Below are 15,788 nucleotides of genomic sequence, written 5' to 3' on the forward strand. Positions count from 1 at the left end.
TTCCAGTGAAGAGCATCTTATATTTTTTTGGGATCACCTTAGAGTGGTTTCTGAGATGTTAAAATTTATTAATGAACCTATTCTCAGGTATCGGCTTTCTAGTATATTTGTAACATGTATTGTCAGAATAATCTTTTTGATGCATTAGTTCTTCAATATTTAGTGCTTTCTGTTATTTGATGCCATTTTGGCAATATACATGTTGAACAAAATCTAGTAGAGTTGAAGACAATGGATATATCACTTTTTACTTCAATAATATGCCATATTATATTTTTACATTTGCACTTTGGGCTGTGGCAGGTACTTGCTATACTACAGAATAAAATGCTGTCATTGAAATTATGACTAATTTTTTTGTTTGGGTTTTTTTGAGCAGTTAATTTCACCGACTGCTGGATCAGAGGAAAAAGTTATTTCCCTAGAAGCCCATCATACAACTGTTCCTATTTCCTACTGTCATGGAGAAGGCAAGTTGTTTTTCAGATTTATTGATTACTGTTCATATCTAACATCTGGAAATTTGAAACTCAATGAGTTGTGATTCTTCAAGTGATTGTTCATAGATAGATGGATATAGATATTCCATAGTTGATAAGTGCATGCCCAGTGCACTCAAAATAGAGACTTCAATCAGCAATACCAGTTGGGACAGCGCTTGCACCCTGCATGTTGTTGTGCTTCCAACTGAGGGCCAAAAGGATCAGGCCATCACAGCTACCCTTCATTCCTTCTCACTGCCTATGGCTATGAGTCTGAGCTCTCCTCTTTTATCACACATGCCCTCTATAGTCCTAGTAAATACATTTTAAATAGTCCAATTATTTAGTTAGCAGTAGTTTCATTTAGTATTTTTTTGTGTAGTTTCTATTTTTTCTTATTGAACAATATTTCTTTGCCGCCGAGAAGTACTTGGTATCAGTTCGCTCACCATGATAAACCGTAAGTCCTTGGGATTCAAAAATTACCCATCCTGGAAAGATGTCATGCTGCTCACTGTTGGTCATATAAGATGTTTGATCTGCCTTAAGGAAGCACACATCCCTGATAGGTATGACATTTGCAGACCATTTTATATCTGCAAGATAAATTCACATGTTTAAAGAGAACTTATCAAGAAAGAAAGGCCTTTCATTTTTTTATTTATTCCAAAAAAAAAGAGTAATTCATAATTAATTTGTTTCTTACCAATTTCCACTGGAAATTTGGACCACTCAGGTACCTGAAAATACTCATTATATTAAGAAAATCCAATGCATTACGGTAGGTAGATTTGTTTGTGTTAGTGGTTAGTTAATCTGAGTGTATATGTGAGGCTGTCTGTTATAGTAAGGTAATATAGTGTTGAGTCCTAAATAAAGAAATGCTGAAGGTTAGCAAGCTGCCGTCTCCTCCTTCGAGAGCAGGGAGTCAGGTCAGAAGTACTCCTACTTTTCTTTATATTTTTGCCTTTTTTTTTTTTTACTGTCCTTCTGTTCCCGATATTTACCCAGAAAACTGAAATTAATTTTTTGCACCAATATTCACCTGTGTTTTTGCAGTGAAAATTCCTCAAAAATTTTAAGCATAAAAAACAAAACAAAACAAAAATGAAGAGCCTTGTTCAGGCATTCATGAGGATAGACTCAACTCTTTAGATCCTAGCCAAGGAAGTTCAGGACAGGCCACATAAATTGCTATACATCTTACATATGTCAGTACCTGGGACACCTCGCCCTCCCCATCATGCGGTTAACTAAAAAAAAAAAAATGAAGATAAAAAAATTAATCACTCTGTTAAACAATAGAATACCCATTCAAATTTTAAAATATTTTTGGATGTTTTTCTACATTTTCAAATATATTCATTTTGATTACAACACAGAATACAAAGTGTACAGTACTCACTTTATATTTTTATTACAAATGTTTGCACTGTAAAAATGATAAAAGAAATAGTATTTTTCAGTTCACCTCATACAAGTACTATAGTGCAATCTCTTTATTGTGAAAGTGTAACTTACAAACGTAGATTTTTGTTGTTGTTGCATTGTTTTGTTTTTGAGTGTAGTTATGTAAAACATTAGAGACTACAAGTCCACTCAGTCCTACTTCTTCAGCCAATTGCTAAGACAAACAAGTTTGTTTACATTTATGGGAGAAACTGCTGCCTGCTTCTTATTTATAATGTCACCAGAAAGTGAGAGCAGGAGTTTGTATGGCACTTTTGTAGCTGGCGTTGCAAGATATTTATGTGCCAGATTCACTAAAGATTCATATGTCCCTTCATGCTTCAATCACCATTCCAGTGGACATGTGTCCATGCTGATGATGGGTTCTGTTCGACAATGATCCAAAGCAGAGTGGACCAGTGCATGTTCATTTTCATCATCTGAGTCAGATGCCAGCAATAGAAAGTTGATTTTCTTTTTTGGTGATTCGGGTTCTATAGTTTCCGCATCAGAGTGTTGCTCTTTTAGGACTTCTAAAATCATGTACTACACCTTGTCCCTCTCAGATTTTGGATGGCACTTCAGATTCTTAAACCTTGGGTCAAGTGCTGTAGCTATTTTTAGAAATCTCACTTTGGTACCTTCTTCGCATTTTGTCAAATCTGCTGTGAAAGTGTTCTTAAAATGAACATGTGCTGGATCATCAGCCGAGCCTGCTATAACATGAAATATATGGCAGAATGAGAGGGGGACATACATGAGTGGACTTGTAGATGCTAAAGTTTTACATTGTTTTATTTTTGAATGCAGTTTTTTTTTGTACATAATTCTACATTTTTTAAGTTGAACTTTCATGATAGAGATTGCACTACAGTAATTACATTAGGTGAATTGAAAAGTACTAATTTTGTTTTTTTACATTGCAACTATTTGAAATAAAAATAATATAAAGTGAGCACTGGATACTTCGTATTCTGTGTTGTAATTGAAATCAATATATTTGAAAATGTAGAAAACATCCAAAAATATTTAAATAAATGGTATTCTATTATTGTTTAATTTTTTTAATTGCTTGACAGCCCTTGTTAGACCCCATTAAAATGTTATGGCAGACACCAGTATCAGTGACACCCTCATCAAAACATGCAGACCGATGTTACCAGGTCTCAGGCAGCGGGGTGTTCAGAGGAGTTCAAATACATTGTAGCTGAAGGTCAGCTGTTGGCTAGAACATCACTCCGGCCACCCAGATGCAAGTGATACAATGTTTAGGTCTATGGCAAAGTCTCTCACAATGTGTGAATGATCCTGGCTCCTCTTCCTAGAGAATTGCAGATAGTTATTGAGGATTTGCAATTTGAGGGTTGTAATTAAGACTTCCCTAATTTTAATGTGTTCAGTTAGATTTCTGCATGCTTTATTATGAAAACCTTAGTTTTATAATGAAACCATAGTTTACATGACTACTCGGTATAATAAAACAGAACTATGAAACCGTTTAAGTGTTAACTCTTGGTGGAGGTTTTTAATAGCCCCAAACAGAAGAATGCACTTGCTGCATGTTGTCTTGTATGTTCTGAAGTTTTATGGATTTTTTTGTTTAGTTGCAAAACAATGTGTGTTCTTCCAAAACTAGGTTTTAAATGTCAAGCATGTAGTATAACTTCCATGGCATATAAAATTAGTACTGATATTAGCTGAAACAAATCTAAGTTTGGCTTTTTTGAGTAGTGGTCTCTGTAAGTGCTCCACTTTAGGTGTGCATGAGCCTGTGTTCTTCCAATGAGAGATTTTTGGTAGTAATGTCTGTGTGGTTTGGTTTGCATCTGCGTATCCCTGTGCTACTGCCTCCCTTGTTGCCTTTACCTGCAGTTAGAGATGGCATGTTCTGGTGTCTGTTAGTTTCAAGCTTAGTTAGCCTACTTGTTTTTAAACTTTTTATTTTACTTAAATGTATTTTATTTATTATTTTTATAAATTCCACACACACCTCAGTGCTTTTTGGGGTTCCCTTCCCCTTTGCTGTTTTCAGGGTCAGGACCTCCTCCCCTCTCCCAGTTTGGCCTCTCTGTGTGTGCAGCCTCTCTTTGTATGCCCCAAACCCCAGGCTTTAAACCCTGCCAGGCCTGTAATGAGTATTTTCCTCTCAGTGATGGATATTTTAGCTGCAACCACTGTCTCAGATAGTCCCACAGCTTCAGCTCCAATGAGAAGAGTCCAGGGGACAACTTCAAAGCTCTTTTAAGAAGAAAAGAACTAGATCCCATGATAGAGAACCTAAAAGAAGGGAAAAGTAGCCGCAAAAGTCAGGAAGCAAGGAGACTTCATGTCCTGGTATAGATACTGCTGATACTTCTACCTCCTCCACTACTGAGCTCCCCCCCCCATCAGTGAAGACCTCCAGCATGTCGCACATTGAGAAATCTCTTGGCAAACAGTCTCATTTGGTACTCTCCTTGCAGTCCTCCAAATACAGAGACGCCTTGAAGAAATAGCCTTTGACCCAGGCAGGTGGTTCAGTATATCATGGACGTAAGGACTGTATGGATCCAGCTGTACCAGCGTCAGTACTGTCAGGTGCATTGCAATCACTCAGTGTCCTATCTCAGTAGTACTGATTAGATTCCCCTTTCAAGTAAATTGTCAGAAAAACTTAAATCTCCTCTGCTGAGAAGGATCAAGAGGGATTTTCTGCTGGTTTCAATGTACCCTTCATTGCTGCCGCAACTTCAGATGAAGGCACTTCTGCCAGTACTAACTCAACCACCAATACAACACAGCCACTTGTACCAACACTTCTGCCTCCCTCACTAGAAATGGGGAAAAACATCTTGAACTCAGAGATTTCCATCCAAGATTCCATTACCTTCCTGTTTGAACCTCCCTCTCCTGAAATGTATTCTAAGGCAGAGACCCCAGATACCAGTTGTCAACTGATCCAACAACCGTCATAGTAGGAGCACCTTGGGGCCCCTCTCCATTCCTTTATGTTGTCTTTAAGGGCTTTAGGCATGTTATTGGGCCTTCTGTAATCCTTGGGTCCTGTACAGAGGCCTGTAAGAGGATCCCCCAAGAGTTTCAACCACTGGTACCCCAGAACCCCCTTCTTAAAAGGACCCTTTAAAAGAACAAGAGCTGAGAGTGGAGGAAGCCCTGCTATCAAAGACCCCTTCCTTACCAGATGAGGCAGTTATGTTCCCTCCCTTCTCCTGTGAGGATGACATGAATTTCTTCCAAGAACTCATGAAGACGGTAGTTGAATCTTTACAGACCCCCTTGGAAGAGGTGCAAGAACCATAATATGCTTTGACAGATAACCTATGCACCTCTCCCCAAAGCAAGGTAGCTTTACCTATAAATGACCTCCTGCTGTCACTAGTCCAAGCAGTATGGAAAACATGAGCCATTATTCCACCTACTTGCAAGAGGGCTGACAAGAAGCAAGATCCCAATCCTTGTATACAGAGGCAATAAAACTTTGGAACTAGTGTATAGCCCACCAAATAAACATCTTAGTGGCATATCTGTTAGGTCTGCACAAGGCTATAGCAGACATGCTGAGCAGACATTTCTGACAGGATCAAAAATGGTAAATGTGATGCTATGCTACTCAAGATTTTTCTCACCTGGGGCTTCCCAGAGATAGACCTCTTTGGGACACCATTCAACATAAAATGCTGCTGATTTTGCTTGAGGAGGAAGTCACAGTTGCAACTCTTTTTGGGAGAAGCCTTCCTAAAATTTTGATGTCAAATTGTGCTATATGCCTATCCTCCAACACGATTGCTCCTCAGGGTTCTGAACAAACTAAAGCAAGAAAAATTGGTAATTATCCTCATAGAACCAGCCTGTTTGAGGCAGTATGGTTCCTGGATCTGATTTCCTTGTGTCTGCATCCACCTCTGTCTCACTTTGACAGTAGACCTACTAGTCCAAGAATCAGGCACAATAATTCATCTCAATCTCTCCTTCTATATTTCAAGGCCTGGCTCTTTGATGGCTCTTAGGTGTAGAAAAGGATTGTTCTTTTGAAGTACAGAATATGCTGTTGAATAGTCGTAAACCTTCCAAGAGAAAGTCTTATCCTAAAAGTGGAAGAGATTTCATTGCTGGAACATCCAGTTGGCATTTTCTCCCTCCGAGTCACACATCACCTACATACTTGAAAACATGCTGAATTAAACTCTGGGCTTGACACTGAGCTCTATCAAAGTCCAACCGGCTGCCATTACAGCCTTTCACCTATCAGTTGAAGGGCTTTCATATTTATGCACCCTTCAGTATTCAATTCAAGGTTTGTTAAGGGATTGACCAACTTTCCTCACATCAGAGAGCCTACTCCACCATGGGACCTTAATCTAGTTTTCAATGTATTGAGGAACCATCAAGATGTTCTGTTCTCCATCATGTGGCCATAAGGATTAGGAGAGTTTGGGATACTTGTGACAGATCTGTCCAACATGGTATGTGACCGGGACAGGATGATTCTATGTCCCCAACCTCATTTCCTGTCCAAGATCATCTTGGACTTCCACTTCAGTCAGGACATTCAGTTGCTAGTGGTTTCCCCAAAACCTCACACTTTAAGGCAAGAAGCTATTTTTCATACTCAGGACCTGAGAGGAGCCCTTGCATTCTACTTCAAAAACACCATGCTCTTCAGCGCCTTTCCTAGATTCACTCTCTTGCAGACAAAATGAAGGGAGCCCCTCTTCCCACTCAGACTGTGAAAGTGTGTTGACATGTTATGAAGCTTCTGGAGTGCCTCCCCAGCAAAGGTGACTTACCCATTCCACTAGGGTACACCCATTGCTCTGCTTAAACACATACCCATGTCAGACCTGTGTAAGGCTGCCACCTAGTTGTCTGTGTACACTTTTTCCCAGTGGAGATGCAGCCTTTGGTGTGGCTGTTCTCTAATTGGTATTAGAGCCATCTTCTCAGCACCCACCTCTGTAGTTGGGACACTGCTTGAGAATCACTTAAGGTGGAGCTTCCATAGGGACTGCTACTTAAAGAAGAAGGAGAGGTTACTTATCTGTACAGTAACTAGAGTTCTTCAGAGTGTTTTGTCCCTATGGGTGCTTTACTGCTTTTCCTCCTTACCCTCTTCTTTGGAGTCCTTTCCTTGGTTGGGTTTCATAGCTGAGAAGGAACTAGAGTGGTGATGGGTCTGTCTTCCCCATAGAACCTCTGATTGGAGTACAAGGATATATAGGGCACAGGCATGGACCCAGTAAGTACTCTAGTAAAAATCTCGGATCAAAAGTGCTTGGATGTGCAAAGTGGAATACCCACAGGTACAAAACATCTCAAAGTCCAGTTATAGTGCATGTAAGTAACCTCTGCATTTCACAGCATTTGAAATGTATAGAGATGATGCATATAAAACAGCAAACTAAAGGAAAATATATACAGTAGTCTTATGCATTTCAATTAGTCTGTTTATGTTAAAGGAAGGAATCTTTGACATTATTATTGTATTATAGTAGGATTTAGAGGAAAGGCCAAGCCACAAAACAAGATTAAACTAGCTTGGCATATAAAGAGTAACAAGAAAAGCATTTTACAAATACATGAGAAGCAAGAGGAAGACCAAGGACAGGATAGGTCTATTACTCATTGAGAAGTGAAAAACAATAACAGAAAACACAGCAATGACAGAATTGTAAAATGCCTTGTTTTGTTTTAGTTTTCACCAAAAAAGTTAGCAGTGGTTGAATGAGTAACATAATGAACATCAGTGTAGCAGGGGTAGGATCTGACTGGTAGGCTACGTTTACATTACAGCCTATGTTGGCAAAGCGTGTGAATATTCAACTTTCTGAGTGACATAAGTTACACTGACACAGGCATTTGTGTGCGCAAGGCTATGTCCGCAGGAGAACTTCTCCCGCTGACATAGCTTATGTCGCTTGTGGAGGTGAGTTTTTATGCTGACAGGAGAGCTCTCTCCCGTCAGCATAGTCTTGGCCAGATATGCTGCAGTGGCACAGCTCTACCAGTACAGGTGTGCTGCTGAAATGCTGTACATATAGACTTGACCTAAAACAGGAAGAGAAAAAGTTAAGAATTACTTAGACAAGTTAGAAGTGTTCAAGTCATCAAGGCCTGATGAAATACATCCTAGAATACTTAAGGAACTGGCTGAAGAGATCTCTGAGCCATTAGCAATTATCTTGGAGAACATGTGGAGGACAGGCAAGATTCCAGAGGACTGTAAAAGGCAAGTATAGCACCTATCATAAAAACGGCAATGAGGGCAAGCCATGAAATTATAGACCAGTCAGCTTAACTTCGGTACCCAGAAAGATAGTGGAGCAAATAATAAATACATTTGTAAGCACTTAGAAGAAAGTGAAGTGGTAAGTAACAGTCAATGTGCATTTGTCAAGAACAAATCATGTCAAATCAACCTAATACCCTTCTTTGACAGGGTAACAATCTTGAGGGTAGTGGGGAAGCAGTACATATGTTATATCTCAACTTTAGTAAGGCTTTTGAAACTGTCTCCCATGACCACCTCATAAACAAACTATTGAAAAATATCCTAGATACATCTACTATAAGGTGGGTGTACAACTGGTGGGAAAACTGTACTCAGAGAGTAGTTATCAATGGTTCACAGTCAAGCTGGAAGGGCATATTGAGTGAGGTCCTTCAGGGATTTGTCTTGGGGCCGATTCTATTCAACATCTTCATAAATGTTTGGGTAATGGCATATAGAGAGCACTTGTAAAGTTTGCGGATGATACCAAGTTGGGAAGAATTGCAAGTAATTTGGAGGTCAAGATTAGAATTCGAAATAATGTTGACAAACTGGAGAAGTGGTCTGAAATAAATAGGATGAAATTCAATAAAGACAAATGTAAAGCATTACACTTATGAAGGAATAGTCAACTGCACAAATATAAAATGGAAAATGATTGCCTTGAAGGAGTACTGCACAAAAGAATCTGGGGGTAATAGTGGATCAGAAATGAAATGAGTGAACAATGTAATACTGTTACGCACAAAAAAGGAGAACATCATTCTAGAATGTATTAGCACGAGTGTTGTAACCAAGGCACAGGAAGTAAGTCTTCCACTCTGCTCAGCCCTGATAAGGCCTCAGTTGGAGTATTATGTCCAGTTTTGGGCACCACACTTTGAGAAAGATATGGACAAATTAGAGAAAGTCAAGAGGAGAGCAACTAAAACGATTAAAGGTCTAGAAAACATCACCTGTGAGGAAAGATTGCAAAAACTGGGTTTGTTTAGTCTGAAGAAGAGAAGACTGAGGGGAAGCATGATAACAATCTTCAAGTATGTAAAAAGTTGCTCCCCTTAACCTCTGAGGACAGGACAAGAGTTACGGGCTTAAATTGTCGCCTGTAGCGGGAGAGTTAAGTTAGACGTTAGAAAAAACTTCCTAACTGTAAGGATAGTTAAGCACCAAAACAAATTGCCTAGGAAGGTTGTGGAATCTCAGTCATTGGAAGTTTTTAAGAACAGATTAGACAAACACCTGTCAGGGATGGTCTAGATAATAGTACTGCCTCAATGCATGGGACAGGACTAGATGATCTATCAAGGTTCCTTCCAGTCCTATGTTTCTATGAGTGAAAAAGAGGAAATATTATCCTCATTTGACAGAGGGGACACTGAGGCATAGAGAGAGCTGAGATTTCACCAAATCAAAGCCAAGCTTTCAAGCACTTAGCATGGACAACTGGATCTGGATTTTCCAAAGAGCTCTGCTCCCATTTAGGCATGTAAAATAAGGATCAAACGTGGTCAGCTCTGCCTGTGGCATTTATGGGCAGATTTTCAAGAGCCCAGCACACAACATGCTGAACTCCTCTGAAGATTTGTCCCCATTTATGAGTGCTGAGCACTTTTTTAAACTCTGGCCTTAAGTGGCTTTCCCAAGGTATCCTAGGAAATCCATGGTATAATTGCGTAATTGAATTTCTTTCTTCTCAGTCCCAGTCCAGTTCCTTCACAGCAAAACCATCGTTCCGCTCTCATGTATAGATTTTTTTGATGAAATAATGTTTTGGGGATTTTGCTGATGTTACAGTAGTTTCAGGATCCACATTTTACTTTTTTGACAATTTAGAAAAGCCATTACTTTGCTTGACTAGGCACCTGCGGAGACCTGGCAGCTGCACTACAAGCACTATGGCCTCAAATACAGGCATCTCTGTTGCAGAGGATCTGGGAGTTGTGGAGGATCATAACCTCCGCGTGAGTCAACAGTGCGATGCGGTTGCAAAAAAAGCAAATGCAATTTTAGGTTGCATTAACAGAGGCCTAGCATGCAAGTCATCGGAGGTGATAGTACCGCTCTACTCAGCACTGGTGAGGCCTCAGTTGGAGTACTGTATTCAATTTTGGTCACCAATGTATCAAAAGGATCCAGAAGTGGGTAACAAAGATAATAAAAGGGATGGAATGCAAGCCGTATGAGCAAAAGCTGAAGGAACTGGGTATGTTTAGTTTGGAAAAGGGAACAGGGGGAGGGACAGTGACATGATGATGATCTTCAAATACTTGAAAGACGGCCATAAAAAAGATGAAGAAAAGTTAGGGTTGCTAACCCTGCAGAATTGGCCTGGAGTCTCCAGGAATGAAAGATTAATCGTTAATTAAAGATTATGTTGTGTGATGAGACCTCCAGAAAAATGTCCAACTAAAATCGGCAACCCTAAGAAAAGTTCTCTCTCTCTCTCACCACAAAGTGGGCAGGACAAGAGGCAATGGCTTGAAACTGCAGCATAACAGATTTAGATGAAATCTCAGGAAAAGCTTCATAACTGTAAGAACAGTATTGCAATGGAACAGACTGCCTTGGAAGGTTGTGGAAGCTCCTGCACTGGAGGTTTTCAAAAGGAGGCTGGATAGCAATGTGTTTTTGATAGTTTAGACCCAACAAATCCTGCATCTTGACAGGGAGTTAGACTAGAAGACCCTTGTGGTCCCATCTAACCCTGTAGTTCTGTGATTCTACCATATAACAATCTAAGTTGTTTATAAAGTCCTCCCCCTGTTTGTAGCACACCAGAAGTTCTCCAAAAAAGACAGACAAAAAAGAGGTTCTTTTCTCTGTCTTCCCTTTGCAAGAAATGAGACTTACTGTAAAAAAAAATAAAGATAAAGGTGGCCTGTCTCTGAGGAAGTCTTTCTGGGGTTTGTCTTTTAGGGCTTGGCTTAGCAGCTGCTCTACAGTATTTAATTAGGGTCTACCTCTAGGCCCTCCTCTTTGGGGCACTCTGCTTGACAGCTGGTTCATGCAGTTTCCAAGATGGTGAGTCCTGCGGCTGTCTTCATCATGGCTGATCTGTTTCTGAAGCGTAGCAGTTGTCTTGTTCACTTGACCCTTCCTGTGGTAGGTGATCCTGTGACACTTCCCTTTTTTAAGCTCCACCCCTCCAGGCACAGCAAGCCTGAGAGGTTCCCCTTAGGGCTGAATAAGCCCAGAAGAGCTTGTTAGTCTGTCCTCCACCAGAGTGAGGGTGTGCCCCATCACACCTCAGCCAGCTGACCCTTTATATTGGCTTTGGGGACCATAGAATCCCTACACTAGACACCCTGGATCCATTCAGGAATCCCACCATACCTCCCTCACGCAACACCTACTGGCTCCATTGGCGTGTGAGGGAGGAGTGATTGAACTGGATCCACAGGTGCCGATGGATGTTTCATCAGCATCATCTGGTCTTAACAAGAAGACCGAGTCTCTACAGTCATTGAAAGTCTTTAGACCAGTTCTCTGCTGTTTCAGCATTTAAATCTCGGTTCCAAAACCACCATAAACAGGTGTACAAGCTAAGACTGCCTCCCCAACCATCATACTGCCAGCGATCATTCCAGCCACCATGCAAATGTCAGAGTGTACAAAGGCTTAGATATACAACTACAACTATCCAGCCCTATCCACTATCCAGGAGTGTTTTCCTGAGATGATCAAGAACCGCCTACTCCTACTGATGCCATCGTCTGCTACCCCCTCAACCTTTATTATCTGCCCCAGCCTTTTTCCTCATAATTGGGGGACAATCACTGCAGACAGGTGGGTACTATTAATCATCCACTTTGGCTATTCTATAAAATTCTCAGCCTCTCTTCAGGGACTGCTCTAGCGGGGAGATTCTTTGTCAGGGGGCAGATTCTCTCCTCCAACAGGGAGTCATAGAACAAGTGCCAAATCAGCACCAAAGGAGAGAGTTCCACTTTCCATATTTCATAGTCCCCAAGAAAAATAGAGGATCGAGACCCATTTTTGACCTTCAGCAATTAAATGTTTTTCTTTACAAATCAAAATTCCGAATGGTTATGTTGGCATCAAGGATCCCCTCCCTACAGGAGGGAATTTGGTTCATGACTCTTGACATGCAAGATGTTTATATTCTTGTGGATATTCATCTGTCCCACAGAAGGTTCCTCAGGTTTATGGTAGGACAATAACACTATCCGTTCAAAGTACTCCCATTCAGCCTAGGTACAGCACCCAGGATCTTCACGAAGGTCTTCTCAGGAGTGAGGGCCCAGATGAGATTTCAGGGCCATACAATTTTTCCATATCTTGATGAGTGGCTCCTAATGGGTTGTTCCAGTCAGAAGGTCCAGTCAGTGACTCTATCCTTGCTCCATCTTCTGGCAGCTTTGGAGGCCAGGTGCATATCAACCTACTAGAGCTGAGAGAACATAGTCCAGCTTTCAATGCATTTCTCTCAATTATTCAATCCCCCTGTGTCCAAATAATGTCAGACAGCATGATGACTGTTTGACCTGGTGTGCCCTCACTGGAAATGCTAAGGTCAAGGCAGGCTGCAAAAAGGAGAACAGATACTCCAAAGACTAGTGGGTAACACTGATTAAACTCCCCAATCAGTCCCTCTGGAACACATCCACAGCTTGGATGGGTCATTGAGTCCTTTGTTCAGAGCTTTGTTTGTAGAAAGGTTACTCCAGAGGCAAGAAGCAAGAATGAATACAAAAAGCAGAAGGTGCAGCTGCCTTTCATAGTCTTTTGCTATGCAGCTTGATTTCCTTTGTTCCAAACCCAAGCTGCTGAGCACATGGCCTGGAAGCCTTAGAGTTCTGTCCATAGGCATGCCCCTGCATGCCTTGCTGAGTCAAAAGGTGTATCCCTTGCCTTCTCTCGATGGGTCACTTATATAGCTGAGGGTCCTGAATGGGCCATCAGACAGGCTAGGCAGTGCTGATGCCAAACTGTCTGAGGGTGTCACCCGGCAGCATACTACAAATTTTGAAATATAGACATACATACATATCTATCGCCCATAATACAAAGGTGTTACAAACACACAAACAAGATTATATTTGGCAAATTATAACATTTGGCTTAAATAGCTACTTAAGGATGGTCCTATTGTGAGAGAATCCTTTTGGTGATGTAGAGTTGAGATAGCAACCTTCTACATCCTGCCTCTTGACTTCTGGAATAAGGTGTGTGTTGGTGGTAAGGATGAAATGCTACTTTGCTTTTGTATTCTCAGATGGCATACACAAGCCCTGAGTCCATAAGTAGGTGGCAGAGTTTAGAGCAGCCTCATTAAGAACTGGGCCAGTGTAGAACCAGCACCAGGATCAGAGAGTTGCAAATAAAGCTATGCCTTGTGCATACTGGGCAAAGATAGGAACCTGGAAATTCTTTAGTCATGCAGTCTGATATGATATCTGTAGCCACAGTTCATAGTGTTTGATCAATGTGTGTGTTTATTTTGGGCTATGTCTCAATTATAGGTGAAGAGAGTATAAAATATATGTATCATATTCAGTATATGATCTTACTTTATAGATCACTGAACATAGCCCAAATTAACAGCACATATAGAGCAGTAAAGTAATATATGTAAGTGTCAAAAAAGAAATAGAAGAGGAAATATGCTTTCTTCACCTGTTTTTAAAAGAGCTAACCGGTCTTTGAAATGTTGTTAATTAAAAATGCTTGAATGTCATTCAAGTCTTGAACATTAGCAGGAGAGAGAAAAGAAGACTTCGTAAGTTTTTATTTAAAAAGAACAAAGAGTCTGATGTCAGTAACAGTTAAGTATTAGACTTATTAACAAGCTATACATGATGTTACCCCTTTTGCTCTGAGTAATTAGCCAGTGTTCACGGACTTGCAGGTTGCTTCCATTAGGAAGAGAAATTATGATATGATGGAGTTACAAACTTATTTGATCCAATCCTGAAAATTTACAAAGAATGTACTTAAAGTCCCGTTTCCTTGAACACAGCATGAATCAAACAGGAGGCAGTTTCTTTGCTCACAACTCCAAGCCTTTCTAGTCAGCACACTGCCCATAAAGCTCTCTTGGCTTTGTCTTAGGGCTACATTACCAGTGCTTCTCTTGCAGGCTGTTCATGGCTCATTGTCTCCACAGACACACAAACACACAGCTCCACCAAATCACACCAATCCCATTTGCATTCAGGAAAACCCTTCCTCTCACTTAGCACATCTTCTGATGGACCTATGTTTTAGATGGTGGCTCCAATTGTTTTGGCTATCTTACTCCAGAAAAGAGCTTAGCGAGTTCTTGCCTCTATCCAGAATGAAGGACAGCTATCACATTTACCAACTTCAACTAGTTTTCACTCAACTTCCATCATAACAATAAACACAAAAAAAGGAAACAAGCTTGGTATATTGGATAGTTGAGAATTTGTGTTGGGATTATGGAACCGTTCATTTTAAATCAGGGATTTGAAATTAGCCCAGAGTGGAACAATGTGTTCATTTCTGATGACTGTGTGATCTTAGAATCTAGTTAAAAACGTTTACATCATGATCACCACCTTTTTGTTGGTATTCTTTGCAGAGATTAAAGTTACAGAGACTGAACTATCCTCTTGCCTCAAGAGGGTGTTTCCCTTTTGTGCAGTTGTGATGCACGTTGGTTAGGAAGTACAGAAACAAATTGCACTGTTGCTGTCCATACTTCTGTCTGTTCAGTGGATAAACAGACAACTTCAGTTTGTCATCTTTCACCAGCACTAAATTACTATTTTGTTTTAAGGAAAGAACATTGCTAATCAGGAAATAGCTTAACTTTAATCCAAACTTTTGGATTTTTCTACATTTTATGTTGAAGTAGTACCAGCTTGCAACCATACCAACTTGGCTGTGATCCCATCAGATCTTACTCACTGAATCAGGTCTGATTAGGTCTTTAGCAAAGTGGGAGATCTCCAAGTACTACAGGAAGTGGTGATGGCAATAGAATAATTGGCCCTTCTTCCTCTGAGCCAATACTAAACCATTTTCCTAGTGTGATTTGTGTAGAGTTCTGCATGCTGCATAGGATAAGTCCCAAATTCATAGTTTCTTCCCAGGTTCGGTCATGGAGAGGTACAAATACACATCATTCTATACTCAGTGTATATTGTATAAGTACAATCTAGTGCTAAATAACACAGCCTGTCAATAGTTAATGGACCAGTTTTAAATTGGGGAGTAGTTTGTGGGGGTCCTGCTGGGGATCACACTACAGATCTATGATTTTCTGTATATTCACTAATCTGAAGGACAGTTTGTATTGAGTAAATTCACATTTCAAACCAAACTCAAAAGGATAACGAAGCCCACAGAGAAATAATCAAAATTGTAGAACAATGTTGTAAATTTAGCAAGATGGGTAGATGTAATTGAGATATGATATCAAATATAGAAGACAATACACCTAGCAAGAAATAATCAGAGACATGAAATAAGACTACTATGGAAACAATTATAAAGCAAATACCTGAATGTTTTAGTGAATTAAAAACTGGATATCAATTCACAGTACAGCAAGATTACAAATGAAACATGCCCTCATGGTATACACATAAAAGGGATTTTTT

The 15,788-nt window shown here is 40.2% G+C and overlaps 1 protein-coding gene across 1 annotated transcript in view; it reads left to right on the plus strand.

Moving 5' to 3' along the window:
- FUT8 (fucosyltransferase 8) overlaps positions 1-15,788 on the plus strand; it is a 256,259-nt gene that overhangs the window by 93,825 nt on the left and 146,646 nt on the right. The window contains exon 3 of the mRNA XM_050953517.1: positions 378-470. The gene's annotated coding sequence lies outside the window, so the exon portion shown is untranslated. The remainder of the gene's footprint in view (positions 1-377; positions 471-15,788) is intronic.

Source organism: Gopherus flavomarginatus, chromosome 5 (assembly GCF_025201925.1).
Source record: "Gopherus flavomarginatus isolate rGopFla2 chromosome 5, rGopFla2.mat.asm, whole genome shotgun sequence".
NCBI lineage: Eukaryota > Metazoa > Chordata > Testudines > Testudinidae > Gopherus > Gopherus flavomarginatus.